The following is a 27,476-nucleotide window of genomic DNA, read 5'->3' as shown; positions in this document are numbered from 1 at the left end:
CATTCAACACGATCGTGACCCAGACTGTGGGGTGCAGCCCATGATGCGATTGGAGGACACCCAGGCCACCTTGGGAAGGGCCGGAGGGCGGAGGCATAGGCGAGGAGGTGCTTCATGCGATTGATCAGTTTGGGGATGGACCAGAACTCATCAATGAGGCAACTGAGGCAAAAGGCTGGGGAGGTCGACGAAGGCCTCCTGGCCGCGGAGATGGCAGAGCAGGAGAGAACAGAGCCGAGCTTGGGGAAGGGGCAGGAGAAAGGTTGGGGGTTTGGAAGTAGCACACGGTGGGGAGAGCGGCCTTTATCATGACCAACACTTTATGCAGAAGAATGAAGAAGAAAAATTATGATTAGGGATCGAGTTAAGAAGCCTTTTAGCCAGAGCAGCGAAGTCTATTTTCTCTTTTATGTAGAAGAAAAGGAAGGAATGAAAGAAAAAGAAAGGAAGGTGAAGATAAAAGGTAAGTCGGATATTTTTTAAAATAAAAATATCAAAAAATATTTTATTATTTTAATATTAAAATATTGGTTGGAAGTTAAAATTTTGATCAACAAAATTTTTTATTAGAGCGGAACCAAAAAGAGACCGGGAGTTAATTACCCATTTTTTCTTTGTGTTCGGGGGAAGTAAGCTCCCACAACCAATTCCAGTCGTTCGAGTTTCCATCCGATCAAGAAGCATCGTCGACGTCTCGCCATGGTGGTAAGCGAACCACCAAACTGTATGTTCTTAAGGATTCTTTCATGATTTCGTTCTGCACGGGCGGAGACTAACAAAGTTTTGGTAGCGGTCCTCCCTCTCCGTCTCCGTCTCCCTCCCTGGGCGGAAACCGCCGCGGGAGATTCAGTCCCCCGTTTCCGTGCCGTCCTCCGGGCGACGAGTGGCCGCAAGAAAAGGAGCCCCACCAACGTCAAGAGCTTCTCCTATGAATTGAATTCCAAAGCACCGCACCATCTTCCAATCCGAAAGCTTCGCGGACTTAGAAGCCCCGAAGTAATGATTCTTCTTTTCCCTTTTTTTACGAGAAAAATAATTATAATGTTTTCTTCTTTTCGTCTCTCCTATCTGATTGTTTTCCACCATCCCTTCGTTCATCCATTCATCACATTGTGATTCAATTATTCGTCATCATTCTGTCTGTGTAGGATATAATGATCGTCATTGAACAAAGTTTAATCGGTTGAGGGATGAAATAAATTCTGAGCTTGGTGTATATGCCCCGGTGGGCATGCTTGAAAAAACTGGCGATGAGCATCCTGAATGGAGGGTGCCTCTGGAAGACCTCTTGGTCGTAGCAAAGAAGTGTGCAGAGATGTCTCTGGATGAGTTCTGGCTCAAATGCGAGGGAATTGTTCAGAATCTGGACGACCGTTGCCAGGAGTTGCCAATGGGCACCTTGAAGCAAGCTCACACACGGCCTCTTTTTATCCTCACGAGGTGCACTCGGTTGCTACAGTTCCAGAAGGAGATAGTTTATGGGAAGGAGGCGCATATTCTCAATCTCCACCACCTTAGTGACTTGGGGTTCTATCACCGGTTCGGGGGAGGCATGGCAGGGCCCCAAGAGTGCAATGAGTGCCTAGGATTTAAAAGATAGGCTCATGAGGAAGAAGATCCTGAAATACAGATAATTGTGTCAAGATTTCGCTGGCCGCCCCATAAGATACTCGGCGGGGACAGATTCACCAGCAAAGATATCGTCGTGGAAGAAGGTTCCATCAGCTGCTGAGAAGAATCAGAAGGAAGTTCATGATGCAAAAGATGAATCTCCCACGAAGGAGGTATCAGATTCTTTGCCGGAAGCAGATAAAACTAAGGTGGGTTTGAATGGGACTGCTGAAGTGCCTGATGTCTCTGAGCATCACTCTGAAATCTTTGACCGTTTAATACAACGATCACCAAAGGACCAAGATGTTGCTAATGATTATGCTGAAGGTCAACAGATCGTAGATGATGGGAAGCCGAAAATGATATGTAGGATCTGTGATTTTGAGATCCCAACCATACATGCTGAGGGTCACTTTAGAGAATGCACTATTGCCGCCAGATGCAATTCAAAGTGTTTAACCATAGATGAGCGGCTGGAGGAGGTTGCTGAAATCCTTGAAAAGATTCTGGCATCCTGTATATTGAGGAGTTCATATATGGTGGATGCAAATCAAGAGATTTCAAAAGCCGGTGCCTCATGTATAACTGAAGAGTCCAATGCCATGTCTCCATATCAGAATAACTCTTTCTGTCCATTTTCTGCTGACATGGGAGAGTGTTCCCCGGAAGGTGTTAGTACTCTAATTATGAACAATATAAATTAATTACCACCAATGCTGAATAGTTCGCATTGTGCATCGTCATCAGGGAGCATGACTCCACAATCACCATTTCAGACACCAAGTACTAGCCAGATTGACTTGCTGATGAGTGGAAAGAAGGCACTTTCGGAAATTGAAAGCCTTCAACAGGTATCCTCTTCTTCATCTACTTACCTCACATGGGACTGCAATATCTTAATAGTAGCATTAAATGGTTGATTTGGTATTCAGCCTCAGCGGTTGTTCTTGATGTTACATATTCTTGAGTTTCTTCTGGTTTTCTCATGACTATGGCATTGAAGAAACGTCCATTGTATGCATTTATGGAAACAGGTCATGAGGAAAAAAATATAAATCAAGACATTTATTTATTTGAATGGTTCATTTCATGGCATTCTTATTCCTTGTTGTTGAATTGTTGGTAATACTATATTCTTAAATGCTTTCACTTAAACATATCTTGCTATTGCATCCTTTCTCTCTTGCCCTGGTTATTGATGATTTAGTTCACCCTCTTTTTTGTTGCTTACATGGAACATAACAATTGAAATTTAAGGCTGGAGGACTATAATATGTGATTTCTATTCAATAAATCATTATGATTTTAGTCCATCTTATATGAAATTCTTTTTGTAGATGTAAACTCTTGGGGAGGCTATCAATCTCTTGATGGAAACTTATAAATCCTAGATCATCTATGAGAATGTCAGGCAATTTGTATACTTTAATAGAAGGTAAAACCTCACGAGTCATTTGGACACTTTGACTGCTTCCCTGGGTTTTTATTTTAATTTCATAAATTGAATGAGGAGTACTAGATATTGCCTGTTTCAGGAGGACTTCATATGTAAAGGGACCTGGGTACCCTCAAATATAGGAGTTTATTATGATTTTGGTTTTCCATCACCACAAGGGTCTCCAATATTTGATTCTTTTAATAAGATTGATCATGAATACTATTTTCCTCAAAAACATTCAGACTACTATTAATATGACATGAGAGAAAAGTTACCATTTAATATCAATCTTAATGTAACAATAGATGCCTGATAAGAAATATACTTGTTTAGCTTATCACGGTATTGTTGAAGACTTCCTTTCAGTTGGTGGAACACTATTATTCCCATAAGAGCGCATATGTATGAGAAATTGAAAGCCCTTGTGCTTAATAAATGATAAACCCTCTGCAAGTTATAATCAGTTTTTTCTAACTGGAACTGCCATGTCGTGCTGGTAATTAAGGCATCCACAAAAATCAAACTTAGATGTCCAAGAGCAAAGTATTTGTAGGAAAGATGAACTCTAAATTGAATGGATAGATTTGAGGGGAGATACATCCTATAGATGAATTTTTGCTGGCCTTTAGAAGGGTGTGTACAACATTTGAGTCCATGTGAAAGTGTTCAAATACTTGTTATGTCAATTCCATGGTAGGACATCTGTTAAGCCATTAAGGAGAGGGAGAGAATTTGAAATCAGCATTCATCTATCTTAGAAAAAATATTCACTAATCTAATATCTATACTGCTACTTCCTAGCCCCATCTTTGTTAGTAGTAAAGTAGATCTTTTGGATTAACACAAATATTGATAATAATGTTCATTGAACCAGTACTGAGGTTGTATAGAGCCGAGGTGTACCCGAGACAGGCTCGGGAGAAGAGGAGGGGGGAGAGGAAGAAACCCGAACCCTAATTCTAGGAGGAGAATGAGAGGGAGAGAAAAAAAGACAAATGCGAGAAAGAGAGACAGGGAGAGGGGAGAGAAATAAAAGGAGAGAAAAGGCGAGAGAGATGTGTGCCGTTTCCAATGCCTAGAGGGGGATGGCATCGGCATCAGCATTGATCGAGGGCGATGGTGTCATCATCAGCATTGATCAAGGGTAATGCTGCTAGCTAGGGTTTGTACAAGAGTGGGGAGAGAGAGATCCAAACATGGTTTGGAGGGAGTGGTGGTTAGGGTCGAGTTAACAAACTGAATCTTTTCGATTGGCCGAACCATCCCAGTTCCTGATGATTCAATTCAGTATACCTTTAACCACCTAGTTCTGGACAGTTTAGCATAGCTGATTAATATATCAATCGCTTGCAATGCCAACACGTATCAAATATTAATGTGGGCAGCACATACTTATGTTATGTTGAATGAGTTAATCAACCATAGGTGCCTGCTGGTTTATAATGAATGTATCAAAGAATGTTACAAAACATGATAGCATGCTGATGAAATATGTGGAGAACATCTATAAGTAACTTTTGAGACCAAGGAAGGTGGTACCATCCCAAACCACCCCGTTCGGGGCATACCGAATAGTACCAGGGATGAATTAGTACAGTTGCATCCTTCGATTCAAGAAATCCAAAGAGGGAGAGGGGGAGGGAGCGTGAGGGGGAGGGAGGGAGGGCATAGAGAGGCTGAGAGAGAACTTTCGAGCTCTCATCTCCTATGCAGGCAGCAAGCCACGCATACAGGGGCTCTGCCACTAAATTTTTGTTAAAATTCTAAGTGAAGTTGGCAAACTGTTTGTCAACTTCACTTAGGACAAAGTTATCAACAATGGGAGGATAATGTGGCATACCATCTTTTAGCTCACTTGTAGGGGAGTCCAGCATATTCTGGTTTAGCATTTCAGGACCGTCAATAGATTTCTGCCATTTGTTCTTTGAAAATCTGTACCTTCCTACATCAGTATTCTGTTGTTTGATAGTTCTATCTAGGACATAACATGTTGTAACTGATCCAACATCTTATACTTCAGTTCTTTCTGGTGTAAGCTATGGATCAGAACGATAGGACTTTAAGAGATGGGGACTCCATCAGTAAGAATGACTCTCGGATGTTCTTTAACTGGAACCACCTGTGCCTGCAAATTTGCATCTTTTCTAGTGTCTATAACATGATTCTGCTAGACGAAGAGTGATACTTACTGGTGCATGCAGGCTGGGCTGAGCTGCACTCAGTCTAACCTGACCTATTTCTAAAACGTAGGACTGATGAGTCAGATCAAAATGGTCAAAATGGGGCATTTGTCTATATGAGTCTGATATGGGTCAGTTAGGATTTAACCTTATCAGAACCAGACAGTTCCTGGAATAAATGAGGATATATCAAGATAATTTCAACCTGATTCTCTCCATCTGAGACTCGACAGGAAGATGGAGATACATTTTAGTTTTATTCATATAAATTGTAGAGATGCTTATAGTAGAAGCTAATTATTGTTAAACTTAGACATCGTCAAGCTTTAGGGGTGTAATCATGCATTCCTATTTGGTTTTGTTGAATGTCTTCTCTTCTTTTACAGTCAGATGGTTGAATATTCATTAGTAGATGAATCTTAGTGTTGCTGATGGACTTAAAAATTTAACCAAGCTGAATTTGAAACTGGATGGTTGTCATTTCAGTCGAGAGTTTTTCAATGTTATGGTGTGCTGACTAGTCTATTCTGTACAATCAAGCATGATCAGACCGATCCAATTTGAAGACCTATTGATCATGCTGGAGCCATGCTTACTAGGACTCACTTGCACCTAGTTTTGTGTGTCAAATACATCTTCAAATTTTGTTGGTCCTAAAAAGGAGTACGGTGTATCATTATGGCTTGTTTGATTCCACTATTTATATGCCTAAGTTGCACTAATGCTGCAAGAAAATTCAAGCACTTTGTTACAACTGTATTTTGATACTCGGTCTAACTTGATTATTTTTTGTTTCTGGGTACTCTAGGACGCCAAATCACCTTTAGCTGTGCCTTGAATTTCTCTGTTCAAGATACATGTGGTTTAATTTTTATCAACTTACATCATTTTGTGCTTGCTATAAACTTATGTATTTACTTGCAGATGGAGAGTATATTGAATATTGTTCGTGATATTGCAAGTCTAAAAACTTACAACTGCAGCTCATTGGAGTTTTTGAGTTCTTACTTAGAAGATCTAAATGCTGTTATTGACACTAGAAAAGTTGATGCACTTGTTGTTGAGATATTTGGAAGGCGGATTGCTAAACTTCTGCAGTGAGTTCAATTGTCTGTTAAATAATTGATGCCTTCCGATACTATTGATGCTATGTAGAGCCATAGTACAATTAGTTTAAACGGTTATACTGTTTTGATCAACAAATTCATTCCTTAGACTAAGTTCACTTGTAACTAACCAGTCGTATTTAGATTTCAGTCTACTTCCCGTTTCATCCTCTAACTTGGCAGGGAGAAGTTCATACACATTTGTGGACACATAGATGATGCTCATAAAGATTCTTCATGTATGATGGTTGATGAAGATAGTTCTGCAGGAAATGGTATGGTTTGTAACTTTCGAACAAACCCTTTGAATGCCGAGTTTAAAGACCGGACATCCATTGAGAATTTTGAAGTAATAAAACCAGTCAGTCGAGGGGCATTTGGACAAGTTTTTCTTGTGAAGAAAAGAGTAACAGGTGAACTTTTTGCAATAAAGGTAATCCATATGTGTTCTTGTTGTCTATTTTAGAGTTGAATGATACACTTACATTTTCACAAATATCTTCTTTAATGGATGTGTGATCATATTGCTTAGAGTTGCCTGGATGCTTTTCAATTTTTCTCTGCATGATAAAATTTTGATACCAATGTATCTTATTGACCTGAATCTGATTCAGCATTCTATTACCAGTCCACCAATTTTACCATGAACAAGTTACGTGAATTTACTTGGCAAACTAACCTTTTAAGGAAAGGAAAATTAATGAATTTCAAATCTTTGTTTGAGAATAGAACAATGAAGTGGAGGTTATATATTAGCACCTGCATAACTTGCCGCTACAGAAGCATGGCTGCTTCTATCTTTTCTTTAGTTTTCCCCCAGATTTTTTCGGATTGCTTAGCTCCTTTAGTGTATAAGCATGAGATTGTTGAATATATTGCACACTTTGGCTTGCTTCCATCTGATGATGACTTCTGGTCTTCCTCATCCATTCATTTCATTCAGGTTGTATGAGACAGAAAGCTCTAGGTTTACTCTTTATAAGTGGTATTGTCCTTGATATCCATTGAAGTTGGAAGGTCATTTCCTATAGTTATCATTTTACCTATAGTGTCTGTTGCTGTGGGTTATTGGTTTCTCTGAATGCTCATGCTTTAAGGAAGAGTGTTGGTCATTTGAATTTTTTAACATCCTTCATATTTGATGAAATGTTGCCATATGAAATTGATTGATGTAGACCCAGGGATAGGTCAAATAATCTGTGCTTGTGACTAGAGTATTATGAAGATAAAAGGAGATTGAATTGCAAGGAAATGAATGAGAAGAAAATAAAGGAACACAGATCCTAACCACCAGATGCATTGTTCTATTGACAAAATCAATCTTCATATATTATCTTTACTTTCTTTTCATAAACTCATACAAAGGGCATATGAATGATGCAAAAATTCCTCTTAGTTTCAAAGATTTTCCTGTCCAACCCTTCACAGACTAGGACTTTTGTAATGATTTTGTCAAAAAGAGTTTATATTACAAAAATATAAAAAGTTGAAACTATTTCCTAACCAACTAAGATTTGAACTTCTCTGATTTGAGAAGTTTTACGGCAAATGCACTTCTCTAAGAAAATACATAAATTGTAGTCCTAAAAATACATCTGAAGAATTTTGTTTTTGAATTGAATAACCTTTACTCGGTTGACATCAACAATGGATGTATGTAATCCTGTGATTATGTAACTAAGGAAATTCCTAAAGAAACAACAATACGGCATGTTGCTAGAAGTGGGTTTGCAATTAGAAAATGAACATTCTGGCAAAGAATTTGAAGAGACTTTTGTTGTCGGGCGAGTCTGGCATATGCAATTGAATTGCCAACACTATTCACTGATCGCACATGCATTGGTATGATCCCTCAAATTTTGATGATCAACAATGGTTAGGCTGCAATGGTAGAGGCTCTCTCTGAAACTTGAAAAGCTCGAAGATTCAGTCCTGGTGTAACGAAGTCATTCTACTCAAACATTGCATATGTCAAGTTTCATAATGTCTGCATGAGTGTCCCTACAACAGAACGTACTTGTATCTCAAAATAGAGGCGCAGTTGGCAACAATTGTTAGGGAAGTCTGATGCATTGAAGCAGTAGCTATTAATCTTTGGTACCTTGTCAGATTGCTTTGCAAGAAATGAATGTTTCACAGGAAAATAAAATGCAGAAAATGATGTACTATAATAAACCATAGTACTGATACATGTTAGTAGCCATGCAGTCCATGTTATTCGGACTAATCTACTAAGCACTGATCTTATTAGTTATGTTAAAAAAAATTTACTTCCAAGTCTTATAGGACTTTTGGCATTTTTTACTACCTTAATGATTAAAATTCATTTTTCTTTGCTGACATCTTAGTTTTTCCTAGTTTCTGTCACTTATCTAGTAGCTGAGTCAAACTTGTATGTTTTATATCAAGGTGCATCATGCTTCAGAATACTTGTATATTTTCACTAATTAATGTCTTTACTGATATATGGAACCTCAGGCTGTAGTATTGCTGATTTTTCATCAAACATTGTCCTTAGGAAAGCAACTTAAAATGCTAAGATAAATATCAACATTGGTCCAAGATGTTGATATATTCTTGGATTTGGTATTGATCATTCTAGATTAACTATTAAGCCCAACATGAAAATCTTGTTTTTAATAATTTTACTTCTACAAAAATATCAAAAATATCTTTCCTCCTCCTCTTTTTTTTTGGGGGGGGAAAATAGAGGTACAAATGACAACTACCTATATGTAGCCTGGGTCTCTTTGGTGTATGATATTCATATGTTTTCGTTTTTTTGATAAATCATAAATTGGTCTATGAAAGTTATGCACACACATGTACATGCATCTATGCATGTAATTCTGCATATGTGTGTGTATATATATTATAGTGACGCAAACTATTCAAGCCTTCGTCCATGGATCCTGAACTGCCATCAGTGCTGAACTGCTGCTGCATGTATACAACTGTGTGGTGCCACACACATACCCCTTCTTTTATTACCGTACAAAATACAGCCCTATAAGTTCATCTCTTGCTTAAGGCAAAGAAAATAAAAGGTGTGTACTAACTAAACATGGGAGGGCATTTACCAAATGAAATCATAGCCATCAATGCTTCACCCATGTGATCATAGCTATCCATGCTTTTACTGGCAAAGGCATTGCACGTTTCCACTGGATTTATGTAACTTAAACAAGGGTCTCATGCTAAATATTGGTGGTTAATTCATCAATGGCTTAGTGTTGATCTTATATGTCCAATATGAAACCGACCAGTTTACATTAGTCAGCCTACGAAAAGAAGTTCATTGGCCATTAAATAGATGTAATTTCTCTACCAATATGCAGTTTTAATTTTAAATTTCTGGGATGCTAAACTCTTAGCAGCCTGTGGTTGTGGTTTTAACTTTTAAGTGCCAGCCATGCTGGACCCATACTGGAACTCACACTGGATAGGCATGGCATTCATTAAACCTTTTTCTCAATTAAAGGTAATGTTTTCTTTTGGTTTAGTGTGGCAAGGCACATGCCTTTTGGACCAGTGGCTGGGCCACTCCATGCCAACAACACTCAAATCCTTGGAACAAGTAGCCATTTTTTTTATGCTGTCAATGTTAGCTTCATGAAAGAAACTAATATTTGGAACTTTTATGTTGAAAGAAAGCTGATATGATTCGCAAGAATGAAGTTGAAAGAATCTTGGCTGAACGTAACATGCTAATATCAGTTCACAATCCTTTTGTGGTGAGCATGTCTTTAAAATTTTCAATATTATAGGTTCATGGAGATGTATATTTAACTTCATTGTGATCAACAGGTCCAATTCTTCTACTCCACATGTAGGGAAAATCTGTATCTGGTCATGGAATACTTAAATGGTGGAGACCTTTACTCTTTATTAAGAAATTTGGATTGCTTGGATGAAGAAATGGCACAGGCTTACATAGCCGAAGTAGTAAGTAAATACATCCGTTGTTTCATTCCAATCATGATATAAATCATTTCTTTGCATCATTGGCTACTGTAGGCAAGGCCATATGCAAATAATGGTACAAAAGTAGAATATAACTCTTTTCAGGTACTTGCATTGGAGTACTTGCATTCCATGAATATAATTCAACGAGATCTGAAGCCAGATAACTTGTTGATCACACGGGATGGTCATATCAAGTTCAGCATCCCCCTTTTATTTCCTGTCTCTTGCTTACAGTTTAGCATTGTCATTATTAAGTGTTGAAACTGTGGTTTAGTTAATCATCTGTTTGTTCAAGCATTGTAAATTCATGATTTCTCATGCATTTTACAACTCAACCATGTTTCTGGAGCTAAAAGTCCCGAGGTCCAGTATTTGGACATTTAACACTAAACTAATTATTTTATGAACTCATGGGGAGGGGGGGGGGAGAGAGAGAGAGAGAGAGAGAGAATCTGCAGGGAAAATCATTTCAGGTACTGACTACATGGGCATTACTAGAAATATATGGTTTATGATATGTTTTCTTCTAGGGACAAGATGGATGAGGCTCATGGAAGGACCAGACAACACATGTTGACATAGTTCAGTCTTGGTCATGATCTGCATATTTATCCTCAGGGCCTGTTTGGTTGGGGATAATCTAGCATGGGAAAATGATTCCCATATCAGATTACCATGTTTGGTATAAAAATGGGAAGAGAGAGATGGTAAAAAAATTGATGGGTCCCATGCTTATTTTCTGGAGAGAGAAGGTAAAACAAATACCATGAGGAGTTGGTGTTTGATAAATTCCCGAGTAATAGGAATCTATACTTGACAAAAATACCCTCAATGGGTCATAGGTGCTAGATATTTCTCCCAAGGATTTCCAAATTAGTTCAGTCCCTTCTTTCCATGAGAAAAGGGGAAATCCTAATCTTGACACCTTGCTATCTTTCTCAAATCCATCCATCATCTAACGAATCTTTGCTGGTTCAGTCTGGACGCCCTTCCTTGTTACTTGATTTGGGGATTTTTCATCGAAGAAGCCATATTTTCTTTGTTCTCCGGCTCGAAGTTTGCTGCAAATCCGCAAGTATTTATCTAATCTATCTTATTGCTTGTGTTTTTTATTGGATTCTTTCTAGTATTATGAACTATGTTTTGAATTATGTTATGAACTATGTTGCTTCTATCATCCCATTTCTATGTTACTTCTCACTCATATACGCTGATGTTATCTATGAACTTATATTTTCTGCTTGTAATTATGTTATCATCATGTTGAGTTGCCTCAATTCTAGGCTATGTATTTTGGGATTTCTAGGTTTTTGGGCTGTATGTTGATTGTAAGGGTTGCTAACTATTTCTATTAATGAAGTTGCCTTTTGTACCAAAAAAAAAAAAACATGTTAATAGGCATGAATCATGTTATGAACTATATTAATAGGCATTCAATAAAGAGCGTTTGCAAAAAATTCAAGATGCAAATGGCATTATGTAAAGGGCCATATGATTATAGTCATTATATAAAAACTGATTAGAGATAATAATGCTATCATGGTATTAAAAATTATGTTATGTTGATGGATATATTTGTAAATTTGATCATATTCCTATATAGATTTATCTCCAACCAAATGTAGTAATTTTTTTTTCAGTGTCATTTTTCAAAGTAATTTTTCCACCAACCAAACATAGTAAAAGTTATTTTCCTCTGCAATCATTTTTTCAGATAAATGATTCTCAAGAATTGTCAGATTACCCCATAATCTAACATACCCCAACCAAACGGCCCCTTAAGCAACTTTAGTGTTTGTTCAAAAGAATAGCTTATCTTTTCAAAGTTTTTCTGAATATGGATTTATTGTATGTAACAATTGATGATGATGATGATCATAATCATAATCTGGAGACAAATGTATGGGACCAAGTGTCTTGATATGTTGGTAGGTACTGTAATATCTTATTCATAATTTTGTATGATGATCGATTTGCAAACTAATCTGTGTTAAATAATATTTTGTGATTTGCCTTTTCCAGTTACTAAGTTGGGATGGAACGATCAACTTCAAATTTGTTTGCTCTACAATTTTATGTGATTTTCTTTTCCATTTACTAGGTTGCCATGGAACAATCAACATCAAACTTAATAATGTTAAAATATTGGCTAATCTATTTGTAGAGCTTGAAATTTGTTTGCTCTATGGTATTATGCGATTTGCTTTTTCCATTTAATAAGTTGGGATGGAACAATCAACTTCAAATTTGTCTCATAGAGGTCGCTATGTTGAGCAACATATTTGGCTACTACAATTAATGTCTCACCCCCTTGACAATAACTCTGAATGCTCTTAATTGAAATTTGCATGTCGTGATATCATTTTAAATTTCGGAATCTAGCAGCCACTGCATCTTTGCTAAAATTGCAAGGGCAAAATGGATGGTGATTTATTGCTTTCAAATCCATGAGGTAAATTGACTCGTGATTTGATACCATATAAGCTCAAGAACAGGCTCATCAAGGTTTTAAGTGTTCTGTGCCAGTTCAGTGCCAGCTTGGCATGATACTTTTTTCATGCCATTTTAGTTCTTGGCAGCACTGGCAGCAGCTGTACCATGTGCCCATCTGGCAGCACAGATCAGCAAGGCTAGCTCTTGAATCCTAGCTATGATCCTGTGACTGTGAGTTTATATCATCTATTTGAGAAGCAGAGTTTATCCTCTTGTATGAAGATATTTTCATGTTTAAATTTGGAGATGCCAAATGTTCAAGACAACATAGGCTGGAAATTTGTCAGGTTAGACAGGAATATCACAACATGCACATACACATGCACAAAAGAAAAAGAAACCCTCTGAACTTAATATGAGTTTTTGAGTAGCGAAAGCAATTGTTGCAGGAGCCTTTTTTTAAAAAAAAAGAAATTACTATATTTTCTTATTTTAGTTTGAATATGATCTATAGTGGTTCCGGTATTCATGTTTGATTTCCTGCATCACATTGCTGGCATGGACAAACTAATTTGAAATTGACATGTATTTGACTAATATTCTTTCCTTTTAAGACCAATTCAACAAATAATTCACTAACATAAAAGTGTTTTTTTTCATATCCATTTTATTATTGTGTTATACAAAATTTAATTCTTCTAATGCCCCTAGTTTAACTGCAGAAAATTTTTGATGATATCATGAATCGTGATATACCCTGGCCACAGATGCCAGAAGAGATGAGATATGATGCTCATGACTTGATTGACAAGCAAGTCCTGTAGAATAATTTTTTAGTATTTGAAATTGTTCCATTGCAAGTATTACTTTCAGATGTCTTCCAAGAGTGTTGTGTTGCTTTTTGCTATTTTATATAAGTTCATATAGTCAAAAATCCTAATTTTGTCATAACTCAAGTCAGAGGTATTTTAAAGGGCTGATAACTAAAATATTAATTTTCTTATCATTCAACACTGAAAACAGGATTGTACCATATTGGATTTATGAAGCAATTAGAAAAGTAAGATCACAAAATAAATCCACACTGGTAACCATTCCCTCTTTCAATGGAACCTAGTGTTCTATGACCACAAATAACTGCTCGCCACGAAATATCCAGAAGGGAAAGTGCACAATAGACTGCTAAGAGAGTGCATGGCAGAATTTGAGGCTTTCTACTTTGTTACCATGTTTAGATAGATGAAGAGTGTCAAAGGGAGAAGGGTGATAAAGGATGAGTAAGAAGGGAAACTAAAACATCTGTCCTCAATATCACATGGAGTCATCTGGTTCTGGCAACCCAGCACTGCCACATGGTGGGATGGTGTTCCACTTTCATGGGGTGGTGTTTAAGGCCCCTCTGCCAGCCAAGGACTAGAATGCAGATGAATTCCCACCTCAGGAGGGGCAGCCCGAGGTAACTTCTGGGCTGCAGTCGATGCCATTGGATGCTATAGGCCCCTAGGTTGCTGACCTCTGGATCAAGACTCCAAGCAACACCACATGGTGATAGCCCAAGTCAAGACAGTCTCCAAGACCAGATGATGGCATGGTGGTGAGGCCATCCTCCCACCACCACATGTTGTCAGCTGGATGAGCAGTTTGCATCATGATCTGCTTTCAAAGTTCCCAGCTCTGCATTGTAATGATGTTTAGGCAGGTGTCCTGGGGTGGCCTGGCCTTCTGGGGCCTCTTCTCTCAAAACCCCTTCTTGCCTGCCCCTATTTATCAGGTTATGTGCCTTACATACGAGCGCTGGGTTCTGCATGACACATGCACCATCTGCATGACACATGCACCATCTGCATGTGGAGTTCGACCAATGTCGCTTACCCAAGGGGTGGTGGTTTTCTTTGAGGCAGAGTTTGGTATCAATGGATAGTCCTGGTAATGGGACCTTTTGTAGTTTTGTTATGGTCCAGTCATTGTCTTCTGGCTTAATGTATACAGTTGGGATGGTGGCCTTGGATGTTTGCTGTGCATCTTTATGTTATAAATAATATACACCCTGTTCTTACACACACACACACACAAAAAAAAAAAAAAATGAAGGTCACAGCAACCAATATATAAGTTGAAATATAGACATAATTACTCCCAAGGCCAGTATGAACAAGAAACCTGATTTAAGACGTATGAAACCTTTTCTGATGGTAGACAGATGTTCCATTATGTTACTATAGCCTTGTGTGAGTATTTTTATTTCTCATTGGTGCTTTGGGCTTTTATATGAGAGCAGTCACTGGCAAAAATTAAGCGCACTTGCTTCTCTGTTTGATAGATAACCACTGTTTTCTTCCTCACCCAATAATTTGTTACACCACTGACATCTGTCTGTGTAACAATGCTTTTTCCTTAACATGAAAACTTGACTAGAACTGGGCCTCATATATCATAATATGATTTCAATTTCCTGAACCTCTATTAGTCTCTAAATTTTTTCCCATTACATTCTGAGATTGAAAACTAAAACCAAACATGTTTTACTGAACTGACCAAACTCATTCTTTCCCTTGCATTCGTATTGCTAATTGAAAACCCAGTCCAAAGACTTGGAGCAACTGGAGCTGGGGAGGTAAATTTCATTTCTTTTATTCAAACTTCGATAGTCATGCTCTAAATCTTTGATACAAGTTTAACCATTAGGGCAGGTGAACTCCCATCCTTTCTTCAAAAACATGAACTGGGATATGATCGCTAAGCAGAAGGTTATGTAACTGAAATTCAGTTGCACCACAATATGTTCAGGCAAGGTTCGTGGACTCGGTACTAGAATTTGTGCCGGTTGCCGACTGGTATGATACCGTGCCGTACCATACTGAATACTAAAAAATCAAAAAAAAAATCCCACTCAACAGCACAAAAAAAAAGAAAAAAAGAAAACCGGACTAAACCGGACCGAACCGTCCGATATCAGGCAGTTTGGGCTGATACCATACCGAACCGATCGGTTCGTCTGATTCAGGCCATTTTCTGAAAATCCGGTCTGAACTGGACCGGTTCTCCATTGATATGATACGGTACGGGGTGTATTGGCCAGTTTGGACCGATATGGAATACCATGTATTCAAGATTTGCAACTCAACCGTTGGAATTGATAGTTTTTTGTTCGTTTTGCTACACAGGCAGCATTCATTCCTTCAACAGCGGGTGAAGATGACACAAGTTATTTTGAAAGCTGTCATCCATGGAATGCAGAAGATGATCATATCTATGCAGCATCTTGTGATTTTGATGATATGACCAATACATGCAGCATAAGCTGCAGCAGCAGCCCTCACAGTTGCGACTTGGATGAAGATGTATCAAGATAACAGCTTTTACCTTTTGTTCCCCAGCAATCTCAGGCCTCACTCATGTTATACTTGATGTTTTTCTGGTGCTGGAAGATGAGTTTGGCAGCATGGCAGACTTTGGAGCCCCAACCCTTTCTATGAAGTGCTCATTCAGTAACTTCTCATTAAGGTTGTTCTTAATCAGCACAACTTTAGTTACTTACATCCATCAAATAAAATCTAGCTAACCACATAACCCTTTTATTCTTGTGTGCTCAGAATTTGTTGCAACTGGCTTCGATGAATTATGATCTGATAACAAAGCGTAGCCTGGAATCAGCGGATGCTTCTAAACCCTAATGCCTGCATTGATCATGATATTTTGCTTAAATGGCCAACTATTTCTGTCTCAAAGAATGGATTTCTCTTGAGAGTGAGTAAATGATCTAGGTATCATGTTTGCATGCATGTGGAAGGCATAGTACAATGTGGTACATTGACCGGCGATGCTGATTTGTTCCTACTTACTATTGATGCCTGGTCAACTTATGTGCAAGAAAGAATAATTAGTGCAGCAGAATATCAGCTTTTTTTTTTTTCCTTGATTTTCACCTTGATGATTCTTTAATTCTCTTAATTTTCTACCTTGAGTTGTACATGATGTTCTTTTCTTGATAGAATTTTTCTGATTTACCTATGTTGTCCCATCTTGGTGTATCAGCAAATCTGAGCTGGACTAGAGAAACATGGAAAGATTTCTCATTTGGAAAACCGAAAACTATCTTGCTCCAATTTTTTGGCAATTCTTGTTAAATGAGGCGACTATCTGAGTGTGAAAAGGTATCAACAGGAGCAATTCATTCAACCAGCTGAAAAAATTGGCCCGCAATGACTTATGATGATTAAACAGTGAGCTTTAGCTGCTTACTGTCAATTATATCCAATAGTTGTCCACATCGATTGTGCTCTTATATTCACGGCTTAATGATGGCAATACAACGTTAGCACCTGGGACACCATTATCAAAAGTTTTGCTGCCACTTCGTCATGGGAAAAGCTGTATGCTACGAAACAGATATTGCTTAGTGTCAACTTTATCTGATGCCCTGACTTTTTAATTTTGTTCCTTGATTGGGGATTAATCCTCTTGGAATTAATTAATTTCTGGCTGTCACATAAAAGGGGTAAAACTAGGAATTGTATCAGAGTGGACTCTGCTGCCATGGTCACATGATCCCACATGAAATCCAATGATTAAATAGATAACATGGAGTGATGATGCTTCTCTCTCTCTCTCTCTCTCTCTCTCTCTCTCTCTCTCTCTCTCTCTTCTTTTTGTTCTGTTTCTTTTTCTTTTTTTTTTTTTTTTTGATAGGAGGTTTATAGGCATTGGAAAATGCACAATGCATCATCATAATTAACTTATCAGATGATGTTGATCCATTGGTTTCACAGCTTCTTAACATGTTGCTCCATGTAATAATTCACGACTATAATGTTAATCCATTGATAATGGCATTTAGGAAGGTGGGATGTGAATCCTAGTCTGTTGCATAACCACCAAAAGGGACTTTACCAATCTGGTAGGCTGGCATCCTATAATTTTTTTATGAATATTAATATCGATGAATAATAAATTTGGTTGGTGTTGAGACTCTCAGGGTTGAGTCATGATCATGCTAACTTATCCTGACTATTAAATAGATTTATTTGAATCATCCGAGTCGGATCTCTAAATCCAAAACCAATCCAACCCATTTAATGAATGGAAGGTTGGATCGATCTATTTGTGTCTTGAATCTAGTTGATTATTAAATAGATTTATTTAGTCATACAATTCGAGTCTCTATATCCAAACCCAACCCAATCCAAATGGATAGTTGGGTCAACTTATGACCTGGACTGGTTATGCCTGATCCAAGAATGGCAACCTCATGTTAAAGTGGGATTAATGACCTAAGAATGTAACCTCGTGTTAAGTTAAAGTGGGATTAGTGACCTAAGATTTGGATGTAGTGGGGAAGGAAAATCATGTTGGGGGGGGGGGGGGTGCAGTAAGCACGAGGTGCTTGGTTGGGAGAATAGAGGTCTAAAATGGAAGTTAAAAAAGTGACTCCTATATCAGTCACTTACTTAGAGGGAGTCTTATTTTGATTCTGATTCCAGGATGAATAGGAATGGCTCAATCTATCTAAAATTCAATTTCCACTCTCCTTTATGGATTCAAATTTTCATTCTATTTCCGATTTCAGTCATGAACCAAATGCTTCATGGGATTTGAGCATTTTGATTTCCATTTTAATTCATTTCGATTCCGATCGCAATCCAAGCATCCTTTAGAATCTATCACGATCCTCCTCCTTCCCTCTCTAAGCTCTCTTCTTTTTTAGCACTAGTGTTGACTACGGAGCCAACATCCTACCGATGGAGTGGTTGTGAATGGTGATTGATACTGTAGAACCATAGATAGTACCAATTCATAGTACTAGATTAGTGTGGGCACCTGAATGGGGTTGTGAATGATTTGAGTTGCATATAAGCAACTCAAGGTTGGCTCAATGGCAGCTCATTTAAGCTCAGCTTGGTTAAAAATGAGTTGAGGTGTGGATCATAAATGAGCCTAGTTGAAATATGTTCAACTTCAAAAAAAAACATAAAAAGAAACACAATTTGGCTTGATAAAAGCTAGTCTCGCAACCTAGGCAAGCCAATTTGAATGATATTGCGTTGAGCTTGGCTCAAGCTTAAGCCAACCACAAGCAACTTTTTTTTTTTGATAAAAAGTAACTATTTAAAATCCTAAGCCAATCACAGGTAATTTCATGCTCGATTTACATTGACTACAGCCCTTCTCTTCATATGGATTGCCGTAACAACTTATTTCTTTTTAATATTTTTAAAAAAGATATTTGTAGTGTTGTGGCCAAGGATCATGGCACGTACATGAGGTATTGTCGTTCTGGTTCATGGGTCTCACAATTTTATCCTTGAAAAAATATCTCACATAGAAAGAATGATCCTTATTTTTATCACAAACTAGTGTACGGATGGGAGGAGCCCCACAGTTACAGGGTGGTCCCTTACCTGATATGTTACTTTGTGGCAAGGCTCATGGCTCGGTACATGAGGTATTACCTGCTCTAGCCCATGGGCCTCATGGTTTTGTTCTTTAAAAAGCACCTCACGTAGAAAGGGGCTATTGCTGACCAAGATCGCCATCGCCGATGAGGGTTCTTCACCGGAGGTCCTCCAAAAGCCAGATCTAGGATCCAAAGGAGCATCCTTTTCCCCACCTACGAGTCCCTCACAGTGTGGTGGTTTGAAGGGTTTTGGTTCTACCCACACTTAAGCTCAAGTTATACAGGGTGCTCGTAGGTTCAAATGGGAGCTTTCTAAAGCACAGAAGTAAAGATTGAACCTTTGGAAGCTAAAATCAACCAAGTGGTGGTCTTCTCCATAAAGAAACTTCAACAGTCAACCAAGAGATAGAAGAATGCACTGATAGGTAAATTCTTGGGTAGAGGCCTCCCATTTCATTGTGTGTCAAGAAGATGAGAGCTAAGTAAACATGAAGGGCATTTTCAGGTTTTATCACTCTTTGATGGGCTACTATTGTTTAGTTTTCTTCTGAAATTGTAAAGAACAAGGTTTTTGATATGGGACCTTGGTTCTTACTAGACAAATCCTAGCTCTTGAGAGCTAGAGACCAAATTTTGACCTAGTAAGGATTCTGTCGATCTGCTCGTTTTGGGTTTGCCTACCTGATCTTCCATTGAAACTATGGGAGATTGAGAAAATCCTAAAATTAGTATCGGTGGCGGAACTCCACTCTATATTGATGACTGGATGGCTACTTTGGCCTGAATGGGGTTTGCTAGGATTTTGGTGATTATTGATATCACTAAATTATATGCCATGGTACAAAAGTTCGGCTAGATGAAAATCTACTGTGCCAGCAATTCACCTATGAGGAATTACAGAGATATGTTATTCATGTGGTAAACTTATTACTCTAACACCCTTGTGTGCTTGTGCTGAAGCAACTATAGTTAAGGTGAAATTGATTTATGCCCATGAATCCAGTGGCAACAATTCAGATGTTGAATGCTCAATCAAATTATAAACCTTCTAAGTCTGTTGTGTCTCAAGATGAACAATAGATAAGTGACTTTACCAAGAAAGCTACCAACAAAACATCTCCTTTGCATGGACAGAGCTCAATAGATCCTACAGGGAATAGATCAAGCTCTTGATTTAGATTCTTAGAGAATGATTCAGGTAAGGCAGCATCAGAGCATCAAAATATAAAAATAATTATGGCACCAAGGGAAGAATAGTGCATCCTATAACACCACAAACTAAAGAAAAATAAAAGAGGTCTCCCATAATAGTACAAAAGAGTGCTTCTTCACCTAGTTCTAATTCTCCTCCACAACAAAAGGTAATCATTTTCGAGCAGCAGGATATAATATTGGAGATGTCTCAGGACTCAACCATTGTTGTTGCTCAAAATAGATAAAAGTGGTTGTGGACCTATGGTACATTCACAAGGATCCTCATTGGGCATTCAACTACTTGAAGGGGACAAGGGCATCATCACTCTCAGGCAGGTATAAGTACTAACTCTTATCTCAGTTATGTGACATGGGTCCAAGTCTTTCTTTGATCCTACATAGGATTTGAAGGTTTGTATTCGACCTATATCATCTACTGTAGCATGGCTCCGAGTATAGATGAAGCAAATAAATTATCATGTTGAAGTAATGAAGATTCTTTCATGAAATTGAAAGGAGCGGCCAAACCCTCCTTTGTCAATTACACAAAAAATCTTGTTCGACGATACAATGCGTTTATGTTGTGCTTTCGTAAATCAAGGTTATCTACCAATGCCATGACCCGTGTTTGAAAGATTATGGGAAGAAATGGGATATTTATATGGTTCTTCAATGGATCTATCTAGAGGCATTATAGTAGCCTGATTGAAGGGGGAGGCACCATGACTTTCATGCACCATGATCAGTAAGTTGTTTTGGGGCTTTTTACTTCAATAGTTGGTTTAACTTAGTTGTGACTGCTATTTATACAAATACTTGTATGTATGAGCATAGACGCTTGTGAGAGTAGTAAATTCAGCAATATCCTTGGAGCTGCCAATGTTTGTATGGGAGACTTTAATTGTATCTTGATGGTTGATGATAAAATTGGTGGTAGACTATTTAAGCTGGACAAAGGTGTTAGAGAGTTCAGAACTTTTTTGCGCCATTCTAGTTTATTAAACCTAGGATTTTAAGGATCAAATTATACCTGATGTAATAATCGATAAGATTGTGCACAGGTTTGGAAGAGACTAGATAGAGCTTTTGTCAATGATAAGTGGATGGATATATTATCTGAATCTATCATCCATCACTTAATAAGTATGGATCTGATCTCTGATCCTCTTATCCATTATTCATAATGCTTCTCAAGGTCTGGTTTCTTTCAGATTTGAGAAATTTAGCTTACATGTTTAGTGTTCAGGAGGTTGTTAAGAGGCTTGAGTTTTTTTCCGGACAACAGTCTTCGGATGTTAAATTAGTTAATTTACTCTCTAACACTAGGAGAGAGTTGAGAAAATGGAAAAGAACTATTGAAAATCTGTTTCAAAAAGGAGCCATGTTGAATGACTGCCTCTACCAGTTATAGATTATTGAGGCACAATAAGGGGTCTTGATGCTGACCAACATCAACAATTACTTTTTTTTGAGGAATTATCATCAAAATCTTCATCATCAAGAAATATTTTGGAGGTAAAAATTGAGAATTGCTTGGATTAAGGAGAAAGATACAAATACCAAATTTTTTCATCGCTTCATGATTTTACGACACAGGCAAAACTAAATTCAGTAATTGTGCTCTTCGAATGGATCCTAATGATAATGATAACCCGAAGCAAATCCGACAAGTACTCCTTGATTAATGTTTTCAACAAAGATGGTTGGTGTAGACTACTAACCAATCTATAGTTTTGCCTATTATCTCATCTATAATCATTGATCAGTATAATGCTAGCCTTATCCGACAAGTCACTGAACAAAAGGTGACAGATGCTCTCCAAAGTATGATCTCTGATAAAGCTCCAGGACTAGATGGGTTTCAGTCATTATTCTTTAGACATTTCTGGTCTATTATTAAAGAGGATGCAGTTCAAGCTGTTCACCTTTTTTTTGACATTGCTACTTTGCCGAGGATTGTAAGCGTACTTATATTATCCTCATTCCTAAGATAAGCAACCCAAAAGCTGTTAATGACTTTAGGCCCATAAGCTTTTGTAATACCATTTATAAGCTCATTGCTAAAATTCTTGTTCATCAGCTACAACCTATTTTGCCTCAGTTAATCTCTCTGAACAAGGTGCTTTTGTGTGGGTTGGTCTATCAGTGACTAAATTCTGGTTAGTCAGGAGATTATACATTCTCTCCAAAGGGCTCCACCTTCAAAGAGTCTAATGTTGCTTAAATTAGATATGGAGAAGGCCTATGATCGGATGCCTTCGCATTTGCCATTTTCATTGCTTCAATAATTTAATTTCATCTTAAGTTTATCTATTGGATTTAATGATATATTATTGATCTTCGTTTGCTCTTCTCATGAATAGCATGCTATCTTTGGTTCTTACCTACAAAGGGTCTCCATCAAAGCTATCCGCTATCACTATATATATTTATTTTATGCTCAGAGATTTCTCTCGATTTCTTCATGTTGTAATTTAGTATTATCTACTCAGGGCCTATCAGCTAAGATGTACAGAACTATCAATTTTTTATTTATTTTTTGCTGATGATTGCTTGCTTGTTAGTAAGGCTACTGTAAGGATAGCATTTTTTTTTGTCACCATAGATGCCTATTGCTCACTCTATGGATAAGCTATCAATGTGCAAAAATACCAAATCATGTTTAGTCTGAGCACCCCTCATGGAGTCAAACACGAAATTCGTAATCTATTTCATATATAAGAGAAGGCTAGTGTTTGGAAATACTTAGGTTGCCTATTTTTGAGAAGACTTTCCACCCTTCTGATCTCAATGCCTTAAGGGAGAAAGTTTGCTCCTGGTGTGCAACTTGAAAGTGAAGGCTCTATCACTAACTGGTAAATAACCCTTTTACAATATGTGTTATTTTCGATTCTATTTACTCTTTATCTTCAATTCTGATACTGTCCTCGATTATTGCCAAGTTAGAGAAAATTTTAAGTTTTTCTATGGAGACATTCTTCTGATCGTAGGGTATTTCATCCTATTACTTGGCCAATGGTTTATATGGTAAAAGAACAAGGTAGACTTGGATTAATTACCTTGGAGGCTCAGCGTTATACATCTTCTTGTAAGCTGGCCATTCATGTTGTTATTCATTCATAATCTTTATGGGCAAAGTAATTTCTGTCAAATACCATTTGAGGGTACTTAGGATGATTATCAATAAACCTCGACATTGTTCTGCAATTTGATCTAAAATATATAAGGTTGGAGCTGGTTCAGCCATATTTTATATGGTCAATAGGCACTGGAGAAGCTATTAATATGTTTCATAATCTTGATTATCTACGATTCCTATTTTCAAATAGCTTACTTTTATTAATGTTGATAATACAACTCCTTAGATGATGGTGTAGAGCCTTATTGCTTCAAATAGGCAGTGGGATACAACTATTTTAGCTTCTTTATTTTCGATTGAAATGATGACTCAAATTAAAGTATTCTCCTGTCAAGAGGTAACTGGGCTGATTAGCTTTGTTAGGGCAATATGGATAGTTCAAGTCTCCTTTCTAATATTTATTCGCTTCTTCATTCTTCGTAGGAGATAGCCTATCTAATAATTTTTTTTGGATATGGAAGCTTACTATGCCCAAAGAGTCAAATTTTTTTGGTGGCGTTTATATTGGAATTGCTTATCTTGTAAGTATGTGCGTCATCGAAGGAGAATTTTACCACTTGCCCAAATCTACTGTGGTTTGTGTGAGGTTGTTAAAGAAGATACTCAGCATATTATTATGTCTTGTTTTTTACTGCACAATGTTGGGGGATGCTTCAGCATGCTATCAGGCAGAGGTTCTTCCCAAGGATTTGCCAGCATTAGTTGACTTTGTTTCTAATGGCCAGGTAAATTCCAAAAGGAGAGTGATATCTATTAGCCTTGCTTATCAAATTTGGTTAGCTCGGAATGAGTAAATCTTTTAGTAAGCTAGGTCATCTTCTTACCAACTTGTGCACAAGGGTTTGATAAACATTACTTTGTTTGTTAATTCAGACTCTTCCATGGTTCTTTCGTGGCACTGGGGTAACCTTCCCACACATACATTACCTCCTCATGCTTAGTATCTTGGCTACACTCTTCATTGGAACTATCAAGATTAATTTTGATGTTGCAAGACCCAATCTAAGGTTTTAGTGGGTGTTGTAATAAGGGACTCTTCTGGCAATATTTTACGTGTATAAGGAAAACTATTACACAAACTCACTATGCCTTGCACAGAAATTGTTGCTGCTTGGCTTGGTCTATATATTGCTCTTGTGGAGTTTTCTGGATATCTAGTATATTTAGAAGGAGATTCAACTACTGTTATTCAATGGTTGAAATTTTAAGCTCTCGTACTTCTCATCAATACCCCTTATTAGCTGACATTTGTCAATGGCTAACAAATAATCCAAATTGGAAGGTTTTCCACGTTTACGAGGAAGGTAATAAAGTAGCTGATTATGTGGCAAAAAGGACATTGAATGGGGACTATAGTCTCTTTTTGGATGGTCTTATACCTTTCTAGCTCAATGCTATTTTACAGTCTGATAGAGTGGGATTGGATACATATATTATTCCTTAATGAAGAATTTAATTCAACTCTATTCATTTTCATACTGCCTTATTAACTATTGTAGAGTGTATCCTTATTTTTTGCTTCTGTCCACTACATGGCTGTTCATTCAGGCTATCCATGATTGGCACACAAATGTTAGTAGGTTTTGGTATCATATTGGTGCTTCATATACATATACCTAATACTGGTGTGATTTTCTTTTATATTCCATGTTTATAGATAGGATATGGTACATGATGATGACTCGATCAATTCTCTTTGATGCCATCAATATTTTCTTACTTAAAAGTAAGATATATTAATGGTTTTAGATGCCTGACCATTTGACCATGACCTACTTTTGATCAGTATCCATCTGATTACCACCTGGAATGGGTTCTCGTGTTTGTTTCTTTATGCATATCTTATGGTGCCTGTTGTGGTTCTAATAATGTAAAGGGCATCAATAGTTCCACATCAGTTGTGTGTCAAAGGAGACTCGTGCTTATAAGAAGAAAAAATTCTTCTCATATGAGGTGTCTTTTAAAGGACAAAATCATGAGGCCCATGGGCCAAAACAGACAACACCTCACGTGACGGAGGGCTCTGTTGTGGTTCTAATAATGTGGAGGACACCCATAGTCCCACATCGGTTGTGAGTCAAGGGAGACTCGCACTTATAAGAAGAAAAAAATCCTTCCCACATAAGGTGCCTTTTAAAGGGCAAAACCGTGAGGCCCATGGGCCAGAGCAGATAATACCTCACGTGACGGGCCGAGCTCTTGTCCATAACAGTGCCTATGTATCATCAAAAATGTACATAGGGTATATTATGGGTCTGTTCAAAAGGTTGGTATATGAAGCCTATTGGTTGTGGAGGGGATACATTAATTTCTGTTATCATGTTATGGCTACATCTTTTTTGCACCCATTGGATGATTTTATCAACTTGCTATGATGTCTTTCACTATCATATTTAGGAACTTACTTATATTCTAATTATTTGAGCAAGATGGTTCCTCAATTTCTAGCACCTATTATTTGATATTATAATGGATTGGTACATGATAATGACCCGATCAACTTGTTTTGATGCCTTCAATGATTATTTGTTCATAAGTAGGATATGTCAATGATTTTGGATGTTTAGACCATATGACTATAACCTACTTTTTAGTTGGTGTTTATCTAATTACCAGGTGGAATAGGAGTTCTCTTGTTGGATTCTTTTATGTTTATCTTGTGGTGGCTATAGCTTATAAACAATGGTCATGGGGTGCATCATGGATTTGTTCAAAAAGATGGAATATGGATCCTGCTACTGTTGGAGTGTCTACATTAATTTCTGTTATCATGCTCGGGTCACATGGTTTCTGCCATCACTGGATGTTCTTATTAACTTGCTATGATGTCCTTCAACATCAAAAAAGCCACATACTGTTGGTGCTCAGAGATTTCAAAGTTCATCCTTCCATAACTGTAGCTGTTGTGGACTTCGTACTGGCACTTTCATTCACAATAACCATATAATACAGTTCTTCAGTATATATACTCATATTTGCTATATTTTTCAAACTTATATAGGTTCTTTGAGGGGTGTTACTTCATGTTTTCCTCAAAACTACAGTCTACAGAGGTTATTGATTGGTCTTTCACTATATTACTATGCACACTTTTTGCTAAGAGGATTTAGCTTCCTCATCACAGCTCTTTTTGGTATACAACACAAATATATGGGTTATACTTTTGGGTTCATCTTCTGTATTTATATACTTTTTTCTCTGTAGCTATATTGTATTTATACTTTACTTTTGATCTGTTCTAGGTTTCTACTTTAGGCCCTTCTATATTTTGTAACTATTTCTGATTCAGTTAATAAAGTCCACAGCTTCTTACCAAAAAAAAACAGCACCATCAAGTAAATCTTAAAAATGTAATTTCTATTTTTTTTTGTCAAGCGACATGATAAAGGGCAAAAGAAACTCATGGTAGAGGAAAAGAAACATGACAATATTCCTAGCAGACATGGACACCTAGGCCGCATTAAAATGAAAGAAAAAAAAAGTTATTTCAACAAATAATTGGAAAATTAAAGTTTTGACATCAAAGCATTTCTCATCTAAATTTGAAAGATATTACTGTACTTATTTTAAAAAATCGTACGGATTAATTAAATGGCTGCTTTTATTTTTGTCCAGGAGCACCCCAGACCAGCACGGATTGCAGATTAATTCGGGTTCCTCTTGTCAGCGGACCCAAAACCAAAATCGAGAACATAAGTGCAGAGAACCGAGTAGGAAAACATCCATTTGATTCGGCGGAGGGCCTGGCTGCCTGCCTGCCCGGTGGTTCGTTGGCGGTGGGAGATGGCCGCAAGTTCGATCCTGGCTTCGCAGCTGGCAGCTTCGTATCTGGGCCGCCGACGCTGTAGTCCGTCGGGGCGCCTCGTCGGCGGCCGCGACCCTTTATTCCGGCTCCCAACCCTGACGACGAGGAGGGGGTTGCCTGCCACGCCGATGACCCCATCAGAAAGAGACCTCCTGACGACGACGACTCGACCACCGGGATTCAGCTCTACTCTCAGATCGAAAGGTACGC

At 37.8% G+C, this 27,476-nt stretch overlaps 1 non-coding gene and 1 pseudogene across 1 annotated transcript in view; both read left to right on the top strand.

Moving 5' to 3' along the window:
- Positions 1-135: 135 nt before the first annotated feature.
- Positions 136-16,035, top strand: LOC105047016 (probable serine/threonine protein kinase IRE; annotated as a pseudogene).
- An 11,102-nt stretch (positions 16,036-27,137) lies between these two features.
- Positions 27,138-27,476, top strand: part of LOC105047005 (uncharacterized) — a 30,283-nt gene continuing 29,944 nt past the window's right edge. Inside the window, exon 1 of the transcript XR_012142080.1 lies at positions 27,138-27,470. This is a non-coding gene — a transcript (uncharacterized protein). The remainder of the gene's footprint in view (positions 27,471-27,476) is intronic.

The sequence above is a fragment of the Elaeis guineensis genome, chromosome 6, assembly GCF_000442705.2.
Source record: "Elaeis guineensis isolate ETL-2024a chromosome 6, EG11, whole genome shotgun sequence".
NCBI lineage: Eukaryota > Viridiplantae > Streptophyta > Magnoliopsida > Arecales > Arecaceae > Elaeis > Elaeis guineensis.
The sequence above is the reverse complement of the archived record's forward strand: the minus strand, read 5'-3'. Positions and strand labels throughout refer to the sequence as shown.